This window comes from Macrotis lagotis, chromosome 2, assembly GCF_037893015.1.
Source record: "Macrotis lagotis isolate mMagLag1 chromosome 2, bilby.v1.9.chrom.fasta, whole genome shotgun sequence".
Lineage (NCBI taxonomy): Eukaryota > Metazoa > Chordata > Mammalia > Peramelemorphia > Peramelidae > Macrotis > Macrotis lagotis.
The window spans coordinates 263,267,950-263,284,061 of NC_133659.1; the positions used below are offsets into that span (position 1 = coordinate 263,267,950).

At 36.9% G+C, this 16,112-nt stretch overlaps 1 long non-coding RNA gene across 1 annotated transcript; it reads right to left on the reverse strand.

Annotated features, from left to right (window-relative positions):
• Positions 1-704: 704 nt before the first annotated feature.
• On the reverse strand, positions 705-10,906 carry LOC141514916 (uncharacterized). The gene is made up of 3 exons (XR_012476148.1): positions 10,270-10,906; positions 7,739-7,788; positions 705-4,052 (listed from the first exon to the last, which is right to left on the reverse strand). It is a non-coding gene; the product is annotated as an uncharacterized LOC141514916 (long non-coding RNA).
• Positions 10,907-16,112: the final 5,206 nt, after the last annotated feature.

The following is a 16,112-nucleotide window of genomic DNA, read 5'->3' on the forward strand; positions in this document are numbered from 1 at the left end:
AACAAAACCAAATAAAAGGTCACACAGCACTTATTAAGAGTCAGAGGCTGAATTTGAACTCAGGTCCTCCTGTCTCCAAGGCTGGTGCTCTATCCACTCTGCCACCTAGCTGCCCCACTCCTTATTATCTCTTGATTGATAACTCCCAATATATAGTCTGCTCTTCTGTGGAGGTTAATGTGAGAAAACAATTACGGAGGTTACATAATGTGATTTCTAGTAGTGAATGTCTTGATTGTGCAATGACTCAGTTTCATAAAAATTCTGCCAAGGAAAGATACTTTCCTAAGGTAGAAAATATTTAGTTTAAACAATAACATCAACAGTGTAAACCAAGTCTAGTACACATTGTTTATTGTGAAGCAAATAATTATGGTCTCCTTCTCTTTGTGCTCGTCTACCCCTTTTTTTTCCATCTCATATCCGTCAAGAGATTTTTCACATGGCCTGGATCCCATGTCCTATCTTTTCAAGCTGATAACATTCCCTTTTCTCTTAACTCTTTAGTCTCATCTTTTAGTTCATATCTTCCTTTTTATAAATGTGCCAAGACTTCCCTGTCCTGAAAAATCTTCACTATACTCTCTCATGCTCCTTTCCTACATTTATAAAAATGCTATTTGTTGCCTTTAATTTTTCTCCATTTCATCTTCTAGTCATTTACAATGTTTCATCTCATGACTCAAATAAAATTACACTCTCAGTATGTTAAAATGATCTTTAATTACCAAATCTGTCCACCATCTCTGTCCTGTCCACTTTCTTAATGTTTAGATGTCAGGCTCTTTGCTGCATTCATGATGTCTGTCAGGAGTTAAAGTCCATGTCATTTCTCTTGACCCTCATAATACTGTGAGAAAGGCGTTTTAATTATCCTCATTTTTTGAATAAAGAAACAGATGGAACAAGGCCTAGGGTCTTGCCTGTAGATACTGTTGTGATTTTAACTCAGATGTTGGATTGCACATCCAATATTCTTACACTTTGCAACACATAATGGTCTTGATCATTCTCTTCCTAGATACTATCTCCCCTTTGAGTTGTTTACAAAAGTGCTCTTTCTCCTTTCCTATGACTGCTTTCTTATTCTTCATGAATCCATTATGCATATCATTCCCACTAATTGAGGTGGTTCCCCAAGACTGTACAAGTCCCACATGTCCCTCTACATTCTTGCTTGTCTAGTTCATCAGCAAAAGGCAGCTTGGTGATACTGGAGAGAGCACTGGCATTGAAGTCAAGAGAACTCGAGTTCAGGTTTGTCCTCAGACACTTGACATTATCTGTATGACCTTGGACATGTCACTTATACCTGATTGTCTCGGATCCTGGACAATATACAGTCATCCAGATTGATATTTGGCCACTGGGCCCAGATGACTCTGGAGGAGCAAGTCTGGTGACATATTACAACTCCCACACACTCAAAATCCAATTCTTGGGCAAGTCATGGCATCATCTCTCTGTTCTAATTAAGATGCAAGGAGCTGATGATACAACACCAAAACATTTCATCAGCTCCTTGCATCTTAATTAGAACAACTATGCCAATTACTAGATTGGGAGATGGAATATTTTGATGAATGTGGAGAATTCTAAATACCCGCAAATATTTGTAGGAACTGGTTCAAATTGAAAAAGGAATGGGAAAACTATACTGATATATATATTAATGGCAAGAATAAAATTAAATTCAATCTCAAAAGTTATGAATCTTGGTATTGAAAGTCTGGAATATACTCAGCTTGGTAGTCAGGACTGAGTGACAATAAAACCAAGTGTTTAGAGTCAGTCAAAATTTCTTCCTTGTCATCATTTCCTTGAGGAAGTGTTGCCTCTTGGCCATCATCAGTGGATTTAGGGTCTCCTGGTCTGTTCCCTTTGATATTCCCCATTTAATATTTGGAAACTTGGGCCTCAAGGTCCAAACTGTGTTATATCCTCAGACTGGTGGGAAGGGATGTGTGGAGTTGAGTCTTCATTGTCTAAGCCCAATGAAGATATTGGTCTGTTAGAGCTGGGTCCCAGATTTCTATGTTTGGTTGCATTGGCTCCATGTGCCCTTGTTCAGACTAAAACAAGACCTGTGCATCAGGGCCTGGTATAGTCAAAGCCAAGCATGGAAGGAACCCTTACCCTGTGAGAGCAGGCAAGTGTTGTTTTCTGGTTATCTATGCTGACTTAATTTGCAGCTGATCCTTAATTTTCAGCTGTTAGAATTGTAGAATGCTGGTCTTGTTTTAGGTACCTTGTTTTGTACTGTTTTAGTTGAGCTGAAATAAAAATCTATATTCAGGGTAGTCAAAGCCAAGCATGGAAGGAACCCTTACCCTGTGGGAGCAGGCAAGTGTTGTTTTCTGGTTATCTATGCTGACTTAATTTGAAGCTGATCCTTAATTTTCACCTGTTAGAACTGTAGAATGCTGGTCTTGTTTTGGTTACCTTGTTTTGTACTGTTTTTGTTGAGCTGAAATAAAAATCTATATTCAGGTCATGTGCAACTACAGTCAAATTCAAGTTCAGGTAGAGGTATGGCCCAATGATCAAACATAGGTGGAATTGCTGCCTGGATATTTATACCTGACATTTATGTTCTGGTGGTCCATTCCCTCTGTCTTTGTTGCCCAAAGTTCTGTAAACTGAGAACTGTGGTTTGTAACTTTTGCAGTCTTGTACTTACCGTTAGGTTTTGTTGTGGCTGGCAGGATGTTGCCATATCTTATGAAATTACAGGGGCTCTTCCAATTATGCTTGTGGCCTGGGGCTGTATCTAATGTCTAAGTAACAAAGCCTAGTGGTCAGGGCTGGTAGGAGGAATAATCTGAGGGGAGAATAGAATTTTTTTTTTAAACAGCCCCAAAATGGTTTATTTTTGGCCTGGATCCAAAACTCTAAAGTTTTTTATGAGTGTTCCCAATATTCTTTTTTAATGCATCTTTGCTAGCAGAATTGGAGGAAGGGATGAGAGGAAGGAAGGGCATAATATTTGAAATGGATGAGGGTTAGTGGATGGAATGTAGAAAGGGCACTGACAAAGGTTTATACTGAGAACTCTGAAAAGCTTTCTCACCAATTGGTGACATTCTTTAGGCTGATCTTTGAAGACAAACCATCTGGGTCTATTTGACATCTCTTTGACATCCTGTTTAGCCTCAGTTTGATAGACTGGCCCAATATGATACATGGCCTGTTGATCAGGCTCACTGAGAGTTGTTTGCTGTCTATCTTTGCTTAAGTAAGACTATAGGGCCCCTTGTCTCTCCACTAACATATGTTCCTCTGCTTCTGACTGCATTGTTTCATTGTGTTCAAACTGGAGTTGCTGTGAATCCCAGGCATTAGGGTTTGGACTATCCTCAGTCGGATGTTCAGGACTGACTGGGGATGCAATGCAGTGCTCAGGATCAGGTAAAGATGTTTTCTTGTCATCAGCACGTAGAGGCAGTGTTGCCCCTTTGCCATCAACAGTCTGATTTGGGGTCTACTGGTCTGTTCCCTTTGATATTTCCCATTGATTACTTCTTGGAGGGTCTCAGGGTCTACTTCCAACCCCACTATATCCTCAGGCTGGTGGGAAGGATTGACTTGAATTGCTCCTTGGTGTTTTAAGAGGAATTGAGGTTGAGTCTTCTTTGAAGATCTTAAAGTTGAGAACCTAAACTGTGAAGAGCTGGAGCCTGCACCCCTCCCTGAGATGAAACGATGTGTAGCAGGGCCTGTTCAAAGGCCACGTCTGAGCAGGGAGAGGTCAGGACTGGGAGGTGGTGCTGTTATATTGCTTCTTTTATGAAAGAGGGAAGATAACAAGCTTTTGGTCCTGGTCCACAGGGGTTGCTTGGTGTTTCTGGGTGATTCTTGTCCAGTAGGCCTGGAGGAAGGGATGGGAGGAAGTAAGGGAAAGGCATTGGGAAGGGAGGAGGGTTGGTGGAAGGGTTGAGGTGAGGGCATGGTAACATGGCCTTGAGAAACCAAAAAAGGCTCTTGCCCTATTGGGGCCAGCCGATGTGGTCTTCGAAACCTCAAGGTGGCTTCAGGGAGATCCCTTTGATATCCTGCAGATAAATGAGAGATTTGAGTTATCTCCCTAAAGAATCTGAAAGTAAGAATATGTCCTACCTTAACACCTTAGACATCTGATAATAAGAATATGTCCTAAATACATATTGCACAGAGAAGAGTATATAGGAAATACAATCATGAAAGAGCAATTGGAGGCCCAAGGGACATGATCTAATCCCTGTCTATACCTGCCAGTTGGGGTAGTATTTTAAAGCTTTTCAAACAATTTCATATGCATCACTTCCATAATTCCATGATGTGTTCCTGATAAAACAAGGGAGAACTCATTTACACCATGTCACAGATGAGAGAAGATATTCCATAGAGAGAAAAATATTGACTTAATGTATGTAACAGATACAAACTTAGAGAAATCTGATAAGATATGCATGCACTAAAGCGCTAATGAAGAGTGGAATAAACTGGTACCTGTACCATCAGACAACTTTGATAGATTGAAGTATTTGAACTGGTATTGTTACCAACCATGATTCCTGAGGACCGGCAATTCTATCTATCTTCCTGGCAGAAAGGTAAGAAAATGGAATAGTGAGGTAGATGTTTTGGGGATCTTTGACTACATGAAAATTTGTTTTGACTGTATATTCATTACAAGGGATTTTCTGTGGTTTTGCTTATCATTATCAACTGGGAAAGGGGGAAATTTTGAAAGAAAATAAATAAATGATATTAAAATTGGAAAATAGAATGAAATGGGGCAGCTAGGTGGCACAGTGGAGAGTGCATGGATGCTCCAGTCAAGAGGACCTGATTTCAAATTTTCAAATTTGGCTTCTGACACTTAATACTTGCCTGTGTGATCTTGGGCAAGTCACTTATTCCTGTTGCCTTAAATAAAAAAAAAACAAAAAAGAAAAACAACAAAAGAAAAGAAAAATAGAATGAAAGTAAAAATTATGTGTCATCTCATCTTACTAGCTAGAGAACTTTGGAGTGAGGAAGTTTGTTTCTGTTCACTTGTGACTGACCCTTCATGACATTATTGGAGGATTTTGGGGCAGAGATTCTGAAATGATTTGGCATTTCATTTTTATGTTATTTTACAGATGAGAAAACTAAGGCACAGAGGATCAAGTGACTAGTCCAGAATCACAAAGCTAATCAATGTGTGAGGGCAGATTTGAACTCAGAAAGAGAAGTTTTCCTGTCTCCAGACTCAATCCATTGCACCACTCAAATGTTCCTAGGAAGATCTTGATTTAATTTTGTCCCTAACACTTATGGACAATAGGACCCTCCAGTATTTCAGAAAACTCCCTCAAGCCCTAAGCTAAAGTGTAATTTCTGTTGCTAGAAGGCCTCTGTTTCATGAAAATTCTGCACACCCATGAAATCATGGTACTATGGAAAGATCCTAACTCAGAAGACCCGAGTTTGATACTTGGCTACTTATCTGACCTTGGGTCATCAATTACAATGCATTTGTGATGGGATTTTATTTCCCATATAGCATCCTGAATGTCAGGACCTCAATGTAAAAATTGTTTTTCAAGGATCTTTCATTATAATGGGGGGTAAAATGCATACATACAAAAGTATTCTCATAATATAGACAAAGTTAATAGAAGACGGAAATGGGGGGAAATCAGTAAAGACTTTCTCTTAAAGGAAATCTGGGGTTGACTCCAAAGGGCAGGAGGGAGAGAGAGAGAGAATGAAAATAAATTCCAGATTTCAGCAAGAGGTAATGCAAAGGCCAGATGTGAGAGATAGTGTTTTCTAAGCACAGAATTAGTTACAGGCTAAATAATGCAGAAGATAAAACATTGCATCTGGAGTTAGGAAGACTTGAGTCCTGGTTCAAAGTCACGAGACTAGATGTGTGTGATCCTAGGGCATGTCACTATTTTTCTTCAGGTTCCTCATCTGTCAAATGGGAATAATAGTCTCTACCTCCCAGGAGTATTGTGAAAATTAAATGAGACAATGGTAGCTATTTCTGTAGTCAGGTACATGTGACAAAGTTAAATAAGTTTCTAAATCTTTGCATTTCTGATAAAAGGGGAAAATACTGTTTTTTCAGCTATCTAAGAGTTAAAAATCTGAATGTGGTATCTGTGGGGGAATATGCAATCTGCCTTGTCAAAGCCTCCTCTTCTTTGTAGCCTGTAGATCTAGACTGTATCAATATTACCTAATCAGTTTTCTAATAGCACCAATCAATTCCTTTACCTGGGCGAATAAAGCATAAAAATAAGAAACATCTTGGAGGAAAAGAGAGGCATCCTATACTTGTTGGTAAATATTCCCTTCTGCAGTGTAAGTGGGATTCTTATCAATTTTAATTGGAAGCAGATATTATGACTTATAATAAGATCATAATGTCCTCTATATAAAATCTCATTGGTTGCCTAACTATAACCTTTTCCCTTTCTCTATAAATATGTCCCCAAACTTTGTAGCTCAGTTAATATCTTTACACATGTCATTCACTATAGGTTTCTAGTTTAAGATCTTAAGAAAATACAATTTCTTGGGTAAAGGATCTTTTAGTTATGACTTTTAAAGTCTTAAGAAATTGAAAATAAACACAAATGTACGCTAGGTAGGAGTTGGATCTTGAATCAGAATGACCTGAGTCCAAATCTGGTCTCAGACATTCACTGCTGTATGACCCTGGGCAAGTCACTTAACCCTCAATTTCTCCTCATAAGAAAAATGAGCAGGAGAAGAAAATGGCAAATCACTCTAGGATCTTTGTCAAGAACACCCCAACATGTCATGAGATTGGACATTACTGAACACTAAAGGTGTACCAAACTAGAGAATAACATGGTTAAGACCTACTCTGAGGCAAAGGCAATTTGGCAGCTGAGTAGAGGATGGATTGTACCTTGACAATCAAAGGGAAGCATCACAAATGGCTGGAACAAGTCAAATGGTTTCTCTCGCCTTTTTTTCTTCATCTTTAAGATAAGGGGATTTCCAGGAGGCTAGAGGTTTCTAAGAACCCTTCTCAATCTCATTTATGAAATCACAGGTTTTGGAAGAGCTGAGGCAAAGTGAAGTGAAAAGAACCAAGAGATCATTGTGCATAGCAGCATCAATATGCTGGTGATGCTGATGGTCAGTTGGGGATGATTTACTATTGTGATAAATTCAGTGATCCAAGACAAGCGCAAAGGACTTTCAGAAAAATTCTACCATCAACCTCCAGAAAGAGAACTGATGAAATCAGATTGAAGTAAATTTTTTTCACTTTATTTTTCTTGCTATTGGGAAATGGCCAAACCAGAAATATGTGTTACAGGATTTCACAGGTATGGTTGATATGTATGCCTTTACATGAGTGAGAGAGACACATAGGGATGGAGAGAATTTGGAACAAAAAATTTTAAGAAAAAGTAAAAAAAGATTACTGGTCTGAGAGGCTTTTTAACCATGCCTGGATCTCCATTTTAACCAACTTATAATACTTAGTTCTACTATAAAAACTAAACCCTTTAGAAATCTTTTTTTCTCATTTGTCAACATTCTCTTGATTTCAGGAGTTAAAGTGTTTCTACACCTATATTTTGGTGATTAATATAGTCTGAATCCTAAAGAGACTAAGGTACTTGCCAAAAGTCAAGTATGGAAAATCCAGCTACAAAGATGGGGTAGGTGGTGGGGAGAGAGGAGGAATGGAAAGGTCTCGAATGAAAATGAAAATTCTCACCAATGGGAACTGTTCTATTTTTTATCCCCATTTCTTGCCACAAGGATTTCCTGGGGATGGGAAGAAAAAAAAAGAAAAAAAATGAAAATGCAGTTAAATAAGGATGTCAGCATTTTGATTTTAGTTTTCCTTTTAACCAAAAGATTCTCAGTCCATTTGATGACTTGGTTGCTTTTACTATTACCTCGATTTCTCTTTAAATCTCTTTCCCATGTCCTTATCCTTCAAACCATTGGCTTACCCTGCATTCTTTGAACATCTCCTATTTCCATCCCCTCTCAGTGGCTGTCACCCATGTTTGGAATACTCTGTCCCCCAACCCACCCACCTCCACCTCTTAAGACTTCCTGCTTGCATTCCTGCCTATCTCTAATCCTTAACACCATGGCTGATGCTAATACCATGTTTGTTGACTAATAGTTCCACAGTTTCCTTAGGACCAGAAAGCCTCAACCCAACTCAGAAAAAAAATTGAGGAGAAGAAAGAGATCCTCCTGAGAGAACCATATGGTCCTGGGCCCCCAAAGAAGAGAGGCACTTCTTTGGACATCTAGAAAATAAGACTTGAGTTCTTTGACTTGATGCATTTAAATGGAGACCTGAGGGTTCTGTGATATCACAGAGCAGGAGCGGTGTGTCCATCACATGACCAGAGCTGTTTCATATATGAAGGGGTCTTGAAAGATCACCTTTATCCTATGATAAGCAATCCTTATAACCTAAACACTCCAACAGACATTAGGGAATTCAGCCTTTCAATGAACCCTTGAAAAATGTGAGATGTGTTATTATTATTATTATTATTATTATTATTATTATTATTATTATTATTATTATGCTATTTAAACACTAGTTTTGGGGGCTTAGCATGAATAAAGGGAGCAGTCTCTAGGAAAATCGGCAGCTCCGAGAACATCTAAAGTAACATTTCCTTTAATAAACTAGATAGAATATATTGATTTATATAATTAATTAAAATTAATTGACTGTCTTCTGAATTCAAATGTAGAGATGCATTGCCAAGGCTGTTTTTGAAATTTGGGGAGAGGGGGAAAGAGAACAAGGAGAAACTTGAACAGGGGGCAGGGCGAATACCAATTTGAATTCTCAAAATAGGATTCAAGTCTCTGATCCAAAGCTCTATCCATTCTCTCTGAACTCTCCAAGTAAGTCTATGAGATCTTGTTCTCACTAAAGAGGTCAATTCAGAAATACCTTTGGAAACAACCTTGCCCACTGTTGGGCAGCATACCCTAAGGAGATAAAAAGAGAAATAACAGTGGTCAACATATTTTGAAAATAGTTTTGACAGTACCTTTGGTGGTAATAAAGGAACAGAAACAAAGTGAGTACCCATCAACTAGGGAATGATAAACAATCTTAGGCTGTATTAACGGAATTGTTAGTTTGCTTGGACCAATGGTAGTGTCTCTCTAGGTGGTGCAATGAAAAGAGCACTGGGCCTGGAGTCAGGAACACCTGCATTGCAATGGAGTATCAGTTACTTACAAGGTTTAACATCCTGGGTTAGTCATTTATTTTCATTCTTTCCTCCTTCTAATTCCTCATTAACAGGATCTCTGAGGACACTCCATCAATACAGAGGTGTTCCTCCTCTGCAACTTAAATTGTTTTCAGCCCTGCGAGTCTAAGTTCCTTGCTCAGGGGCAGCGACTACTATGTTTCAGAGGGGACACATACTTTCAAATTACCAGACTAGCTGCATCTATTATGTCATGAAGAAAGTGGAATATTATTGCACTGTGAGAAACAGAATACAAGCAGTTTACACAAATATAGGACTACCAATAGAACCAGAAGGACAAAAATCCAGTGACTGTAAGAGAGGTAGATTTACCTAGTGACAGGCAAGTAAAGTTTAGAGGGGCATTTACTTGATGAGCTGAAGAGCGACAATGGAATCCTGACATAATTTTACTCTGAACACGTCTTTTTTGCCTCCCTGAGTCTCTATTTCCTTAACTATAAAAGAGAGATTAAATACTAAAAGTTTTGATAGAAAAATGTAAAAGCATGCATAAAACTTCCCTTCTGGGTTTCCCTGGGAAAGAGCAAGAAGCTGAAGAAATACAACCCAAATCCTTTACTTGGTTTACATCTTCTAGGGACAAAATTGTAAGTAACTCAGAAAAAATTCATTGTTTTAGAAAACTGCTATTAATTTATCTTTAATCACTTTCCCCATTTATTAAGGATATATTTCTCTTCTCTCCCTTCAAAAAATTATTTATAGTAAGTAATTTAGAAAAAATCAATTTGGATATTGATCACTTCCAAAATTTTGTTTTTCATTCCTTTCTAGTTTTCTATTAATCTTTACCTTGGGTTGCCTAACCAAAGGAAAAAAAAAAAAAGAACCAGAACCTGAGAGCTAAGTGCAGGTCACTCTTGAGAGCAAACTGATCTCCTATTCTTGGTCCAGGAGTCCATGCCTATTACATTTGCCCTAAGAAAAAAAAAGGTTTCCTCTCTAATAACCCTTCCTAAACCAAGCCTACAGGATCTCTCACCAGCAAGGTCTGGAAGATGAGGAAACAGGTCTTTCCAAGTTCTGGGAGGTCAGTCTCCTGCTGATCAATCAATCCTTAAAAGGCCCCAGTAAGGGCAGAGGCCTCAGGAACTTGGTGCCTAGAATATGGTAAAATGAAGTTAGTTCAGGAAGCAACACTTCTCTAATTAGAGGACTATGTCCTGGAGTGAAGAGCAAATTCAATTTGCCTCTTCAGACCCCTAAAATTGGACTGAGTCTTTGGACCTGCTACTCAGGCTGTTTAATACTCTAAGAGGATTATGACATCCTAAAGCACTTTGTGTCCCTTTGAAGTCAGAGCTTCCCCTTATCTCTAGGAGACCAGTCATTGTGTTTCCAGATCCCGAAGTACAAGGGTGGGAAAGAGAAAAATTAAAAGTTTTAGCAAACAAGTCATTGACAAGTGGTAGAGAAAGCTCCTCTGTTAACCATCTTAGAGAGGATGAAGTACTCCTTAAGAGATATTGCCATGTGGAGAAAAATTCACAGTAGTAATGGCCAAGTTGAGAGGGAGTTAGGCTGAAATAAGTGATTTCCTTAAATAGCTTTCTGTGCTAGGAGGAATGTGACTGGTCTTTAAAGAATAGGGAACATCTGGTGTCATGTAGAGAACACTGAGTACTCCTCCAGAGTGCTCCTTAAGGAGGGGATGATACCTGCCAAAGGTAGAGTAGCAGTCACGTATACTGTGTGTGTGTGTGTGTGTGTGTGTGTGTGTGTGTGTGTGTGTGTGTGTGTGTGCTACAGCTCTAATGGGTGTGATCAAGGTCAGGCTACTGCTAAAGTCTGGAGTGCCTTAAGAATAAGGGAATAAAAGAGCCAAAAACGAAATGGAGAATATTTTTTCAGCAGAGAAAAAAATTAAAATATTTATTTCCAATAAAAAAAAAAGATTCCCCTGTTTCTCTGAGCCAGTAGTCTCCCTGCTTTAATTGAAAGTTCAGATAAAAACTATCCACTTATTGAGCAGTGCAGGTACCTGGGTCATATAAAGAGCCCTGACTTGATGCTGTAAAGATAGAAGGCTAGAGCACAAAATATTGCTTCAATTGAACAATGAAGGACTAGCAATCCTTACTCAGACACAGCAATAGCAAGAGTCAACCTCATTAAAAGGGATAAAGGGGGAAACCAAATCCTCCTCAAAGCTATCCTACACAATCAAGTAATTTCAATGCACCAAGCAGCATAGAATCCAAATTCCTAGAGGAGAAGCTAAAAGAGTTACAGGTAGATATATAAAAACCATACTGGGGGTAAGGGGGGGGTAGTGCAACCTCCCCCTCTATATATTATTTCTTCTTATCATAAACAAGAAGGAAGTAAAGGAGATAAATAGAATTTTAGAAAAGTTAGATTTCATGGACCTCTGGAGAAAATTGAATGGGAATGGAAAGGAATCTACCTCTTTTCAATGGCACCATCACAAAAATGGAGCATATTGGTATCTAAAATCCTCATAATCAAAATCAGAATGGAAGAAACTTAAATGCACCCTTGGTTGATTCTGATGCAATAATAACAACATGCAAGAAAGGATCATGGAGAGAAAGACATGAAATTAATTGGTAACTAATTAATTTTAATGAATGATGGAGTCATAAAACAAAACAACAAAGCACCAGAACAAGAATTTCACCAAGACGTGATATCAGACCTAATGGATTACGTCAAAGTAATTATCAGGGGAATATAACTCTAAATATTTACATGAATTAAAATGGAGAAAGATGAGACCAATGAACTAGTGAAATGGATGAAGGCTTACAAAAGAAAACAAACTACCTAGGTTAAAAGAAGTGGAAATTAAATACTTAAATGTTCCATCTCAGGAAAAGAAATTGAACTCCAATCCACGAAATCATTAAGAAAAAAAAATGTCTTCTGGTCCTGATGGATTCCTGAGTCAATTTCATCAAATTTTGAAGGAAAAATCAATTCCAATTGGATATAAACTATTTGGAAATATAAGACAAGTTCTGCAAAATTTCTTCTACGACACCAATAGGCTGTGGATATCAAGAGAAGAGAGTGTCAAATTAGAGAAAATTTTTGATAAACTTACCTATTAAGTATGGATGAAAATGTTTTAACTACAAATTTAGCAAATTTTAGGAAAAAATTATTAGAACTAAGTTATGACTAAGATGATACACCATGATCAAAAATATTTATACCTCTGATGCAAGGTTGGTACAGTATTAGGATCTCTATCAGCATAGTTAACTCTATCAATAGCAAAGATAGAGAAATCATAGCTATTTCAATAGATAAGAGAAAAAATTTGATCTTGGTTACAGTGCTTTTCTCTGTGCAAAAGCTTTTTAAGCTTTTTTAAAAATTTAATGTAATAAAAATTATCTAGTTCATTTTTGATGATGTTCTCCCTCTCTTCCATGGTCATAAACATCTTGCTCTTCCATAGATCTGACAGATAAAGTACTCCATCAAAATTTTGCTTATAATACTGTCTTTCATATCTAAATCCTATATCCATTTTGATCTTATCTTGGTATATGGTGTGAGTTGTTGGTCTAATTCAAGTTTCTGCCAAAGTAACTTCCAATTTTCCTAAGTTTTCATCAAAGAGTGAGTTTTTGTCACAAAAGCTGGACTCTTTGGGTTTATCAAACAGCAGATTACTGTAATCATTTCTTGCTATTGTACCCAGTCTATTCCACGGATTGACCATTCTATTTCTGAGCCAATACCAGACAGTCTTGATGGCTCTATAAATATGTATAAATAAAAATTATATATAAATAAATATTATAATATAATTTATATACAATATATAACATCATATATAATATAATGTAATATATAAATAATACAAATGAAATTATAATGTAATTTTAGATCTGAGAGGGCTAAGCCATCTTCTTTTGAACTTTTATTCATTAAATCCCTGGAAATTCTTGAATCTTTATATCACCACATGAATTTACTTACAAATTTGTTTTCTAACACATTAAAGTAATTTTTTTTGGAATTTTGATTGATAGGACACTAAAAAGGTAGTTTAATTTAGGTAAAATTGTCATTTTATTATATTAGTTTGGCCTATCCATGACCACTTGATAGTTGTCCAGTTTTTTAAATTTGATTTCATTTGTGAGAGAAGTGTTTTGTATTTGTTTTCATAGAGTTTCTGAGCCTACATTGGCAGGTAGACTCCCAAGTCTGCAGTTATTTTGAATGGGATGGATTTCTCTTTCTACCTCTTGCTGCTGTATCTCGCTAGTAATATACAGAAATGCTGAGGATTTATCAGGGTTTATTTTATATCCTCCGATTTTGCTAAATTTCCTAATTGCTTCTAGTAATTTTGGGATGATTTTTATGATTCTCTAGGTATACCATCACATCATCTGTAAAGAGTGAGTGATTTGTCTCTTTCTTCCCAATTCTAATTTCAATTTATTTTTCTTGTCTTATTGCTGAAGCTAACATTTATAACACAATAATGAATAGTGGTAGTGATAATGGGCATCCTTGTTTCACCCCTGATCTTATTGGGAATGCCTCTAGCTTATCCTCATTGCATGTACTGCTTGTTGCTGGTGTCAGATAAATATTGTTTATCATTCTAAGGAACAATCCATTTATTCCTATGTTCTCTGGTGTTTTTATTAGGAATGGGTATTGTATTTTGTCAAAGGCTTTTTCTATATCTATTGATAAAGCATTTCTGATAGGACTGTTTTTGATGCAGTTCATTAAAATAATAGTTTTCCTAATATTGAACCAGCCCTCCATTCTTGGGACAAATCCTGCTTCTTCATAATGTATTATGCTGGTGATAACTTGTAATCCCTTTGCTAAGATTTTATTTAAGATTTTTGCATCTATAATGATTAGAGAGATAGGTCTATAATTTTCTTTCTCCATTTTGATTCTTCCTGGTTTAGGTATCAGCACCATATTGGTGTCATAGAAAGAGTCCTCACCTATTTTGAGAATGAGTTTATATAGAAGTGGAAGCAATTGTTCCTTAAATGTTTGAAAGAATTCACTTGTGAATCCATCTGGCCCTGGAGATTTTTTCTTAGGACATTCAATAATGGCTTGCTGAATTTCTTTATTCTGAGATAGGGTTATTGAGGTATTAATTTTCTCTTCATTTAACCTGGGCAACTTATATTTTTGTAAATATTCATCCACTTCAACTAGAATATCAAAATTATTAGCATACACTTGGGGAAAATAATACTGCATTTTTACCTTAATTTCTTCCTCTTTGGTGGTGTGTTCACCTTTTTCATTTAGTATACTGCTAGTTTGGTTTTCTACTTTCTTTGTTTTAATCAAATTAACCAGAGGCTTATCAATTTTATTTGTTTTTCCATAGAAACAGCTCTTGGTTTTATTTCTTAACTGAATAGCGTTCATGCTTTCAGTTTTATTAATTTCTCTTTTAATGTTGAGAATTTCTAATTTGGCATTAATTTGGAGGGTTTTAATTTGTTCATTCTCTAATTTTTTTAGTTGCAAGTTTAGGTCATTGATTTGCTCTTTCTCCAATGTGTTCATGTAACTATTTAAAGATACAATATATTCCCTGACAAATGCCTTGGCCGAATCCCATTTTGTTTTGGTATGTTTGGTTTGTTTGGGTATCCCATAAGTTTTGGTAGGTTGTCTAGTTATTGTCATTATCTAGGAAGAAGTCATTATTCTATCTATAATCTGTTGTTTGATCCACTCATCCTATTTACTTTTTCATGTTTTTGCAAGACAATGGCGTTAAGTAGCTTGGCCACAGCCATACATCTAAGGTAATTATTAAGTGTCTGAGGTCAGATTTGAACTCAGGTATTCCTGACTTCAGGCCTGGTGCTCTATACACTGCACCACCTAGCCACCCCCACTCATTCTTTAAAATGAGGTTATTTAATTTCCAATTAGTTTTAGGTCTACCTCTCCCTTGCCCTTTATTGCATGTGGTTTTTATTTCATTGTGATCTGGGAAGGATGTAGTCATTATTTCTGCCTTTCTGCATTTGATTATTAGGTTTTTATGCCCTAGTACATGGTCAATTTTCTTTAAGTGCCATGTACTGAAGAAAAAATTTATATTCTTTTCTATCCTCAATCAGCTTTCTCCAAATGTCTATCATGTCTAGGGTTAAACATTCCAATTACCTCCTTAAACTCTGAATTGTTTATTTTATGCTTAGAGTTATCTCAACCAGAAAGCAGGAGGTTGAGATCTATCACCAGTAGAGTTTTGTTGTCTATATCTTCCTGTAACTCATTCAAATCCTTCATGAAGTTGAATGCTATACCACTTGGTGCATTTGTATTTAGTACTGAAATTGCTTCATTGTCTATGGTACCTTTTAGGAGGATATAGTTTCCTTCCTTATCTCTTTTAATGAGTTGCATTTTTGCTGCTGCTTTGTCTGAGATAAGGATTGCTACCCCTGCTTTTTTCACTTCAGCTGAAGCAAAATGTATTTTGCTCCAACCTTTTACCTTTACCCTATATGTACTTGTTTACTTCAAATGAGTTTCTTGTAAGCAGCATATTGTTGGATTCTAGTTATTAATCTGGTCTGCTATTCATTTAGGGTTTATGGGAGACTTCATCCCATCCACATTCAAAGTGATAATTACTAAGACTTTATTACCCTCCATGCTATCTTCCTTCTGTTTATATTTTTCCACTTTTTTCACTTTATCCATATTCCGTCGTATTTTGTTTCTGAATATCACCACCTTCTGTGTCTTTTTCCCTTGTATCCAGTCCCCCTTCCCTTTTCCTTTCCCTTTCCCCTTCTGTTTGTTCTTCTTTTCCTCTCCCTTTTCCCCATTCCCCTT